A 2,442-nucleotide genomic window follows, 5' to 3' on the forward strand; every position below is an offset into this window, starting at 1 on the left:
TTTGATCAGGTGGCACTGCACACCTCAAATCACCACAAGTTTGTTCTTCACCTATACAGTACAGTCACAGTCACCCGCCCAGAACTTGAAATTGGAACCAGAGAGCAGTAATTTCTTAGGGAGCTAGCTCAATGTTGTATAAAAGGAGATTTATGAGATTTTAGTCTTGAAAATTTTATGGTATTTTGTCTTCCAGGTTCCTCTATATCTGCTGCAAGGCTTGGATTACCATATAAGGCCGAATTCAGCACATAAGAAAGCAGAACAAATCATTGATAGTGTCACGGTTTGATCCAGCTCGATGGCGAGCTCCTCTGCCCTCCCTAAGCCCGGTGATGATTTGTACGGTCAGTCTTCCCTGCACGGTGGTGGGCGAAGGAGGTGTACGTCTCTGCAAGTTTGTTGTGCCTCCCTCAGGTTCCGTGATGGCCGACGGCGAGGTGCCCACCGGTGAGCTTTTTTTCCTTGGTTGCCTTTCTATTATTGTGATTCGGTTTGTGATGCTCTGCTGCTCATCTAGGTTGATGGTGGAGCTGCGATCCAAAGTTGGAGCGTGCCCTTTCGTTGGTGCCGTCATTCTCTCCTCCACGACCGTCGTTGTTACGAGCCTAAGTAGCTTGGTTGGGTATCGACGGCGTTGGTGGACCTAATAGGTCCGTCTCTTTCTCTAAAAAGAAAAGCACAACGAGTTATCTATATTTTGTCTGTATGTGGTTCTATACTTTTTTCTGCTAATTTCTAAGTGATTTTTAACCCATTGTGATACTAAAAACCTGATAAAGAATATATTTTATGACTGAATGTTTGATGTGGGGCTGGAAGAATTATAGTTTTGTTTTGTACATAAATCTTCTATGTAGTCATGGTACTAAATGTCCTAACATATACCCGTATGTTCTGTTTATCTCCTACAAATAGTGAAATGGTCTATATGTAAAGTGTTTATGTTTAGTTATATTATGTTGTCGACGATGCGTGGTTCTGGAACATGGAGATTAACATTGAAGCTTTTGGTATCTTGAATTCTTATGCTTTGTTATTAACTTGATGTGATCCAGTTTTTTCTACTTGGCATTGCCACTGACTTGCTTTCAGTGTCGTATAACTAAACTCTTTTGGCTGAACTGGACGCAGATTAATTGTCCTGCCTTGCTTTTGGAACAAATTAAATGTATCTTCTTTTTCATGAGCCTGCAGATCAATTATTCTATAGATACTAATACACTCATTAGTTTCAAACAAGTACTGTAATTTCTGATGTACCAAATGATTTACGGTATAGTGAAATCTTACACGCTGGACCAATTCAATGTTTCTTCTTTCTCTTAAACCAGAAAAAATTGTTGTCTTGTTGAATACGTATGCTAAACCATGTTTCCTACTAACGCATCATATCTTTTGATCATTACCTTCTTGACCACATCGTTGGGACATGCACAGGTTCATGTGAAGTGGTGCCTATGAAGATCATCGACAAGGCAGTTGAGTGGAGTCACTTATTAGTATGAAGTGGCGCTTATGAAGTTGATCGACAAGGCAGTTGAGTGAAGCCACTTATTAGTATGCTTAGTAGTTATGGCTTTGTAGTTGTCTCTCCTTTGTCACGCTTGTGGTATCGAACTTCCATGTCGAGTGGCTGCATTTTTGGTGTCGAACTTCGTGTCAGGTGGCTATCTTTTGTGGTCTTATGAACGCACTGAAACCAATTCTACCTTATAATCTCAAGCCGACGCTGAGCCCATGCCTTGCTTCTATAATAGTTGAATGTTTCTTCTTCACTTTATTGTTATTATGTATGAATGCATATGCTAAATTTGGGTTACTACTGACTTAGCATTACATGCCTGATCAAAACGTTGGGACCGGCACCCCCGCGCCAAGGCGCGATCCTGGTCTAGTGGATGATATAGTCGAATGAATGAATGCCTCCAGTAGGCAACACCTGCTCACACACTTGCTCAATGCAGAACTCTAGTATCCTATTGACAACCAACGCTTTTAATCCAATGAGCTATTGGCGGGTGCGCCATCTACCTCTGCGTCGGTGCCCTAGGCGCCATCACCTCCATGGCCTCCTCTTCTTCCTCTGCCAGGTCACCAAGAACTGGATCAATCCTACTACGGTTTGTAGCAGCTGACTATTGGCTGAGTGATACGTCTCCAACGTATCTATAATTTTTTATTGTTCCATACTGTTATATTATCATTCTTAGATGTTTTACAATCATTTTATAGCAACTTTATATTATTTTTTGGGACTAACCTATTGACATAGTGCCGAGTGCCAGTTGCTATTTTTGCTTGTTTTTTACTTCATAGAAAATCAATACCAAACGGAGTCCAAACGCAGCGAAACTTTTTGATGATTTTTTCTGGACCAGAAGACACCTGTTGGGCCAAAGAAGTATCAGAGGGGGCTTCGAAGGAAGCACAACCCACCTG

At 41.5% G+C, this 2,442-nt stretch overlaps 1 long non-coding RNA gene across 1 annotated transcript; it reads left to right on the forward strand.

Annotated features, from left to right (window-relative positions):
- Positions 1–275: 275 nt before the first annotated feature.
- LOC123089219 (uncharacterized) lies at positions 276–1,720 on the forward strand. The gene is made up of 3 exons (XR_006442235.1): positions 276–450; positions 521–653; positions 1,441–1,720. It is a non-coding gene; the product is annotated as an uncharacterized lncRNA (long non-coding RNA).
- The last annotated feature ends 722 nt before the right edge of the window (positions 1,721–2,442 follow it).

This window comes from Triticum aestivum, chromosome 4B (genome assembly GCF_018294505.1).
Source record: "Triticum aestivum cultivar Chinese Spring chromosome 4B, IWGSC CS RefSeq v2.1, whole genome shotgun sequence".
Taxonomy (NCBI): domain Eukaryota; kingdom Viridiplantae; phylum Streptophyta; class Magnoliopsida; order Poales; family Poaceae; genus Triticum; species Triticum aestivum.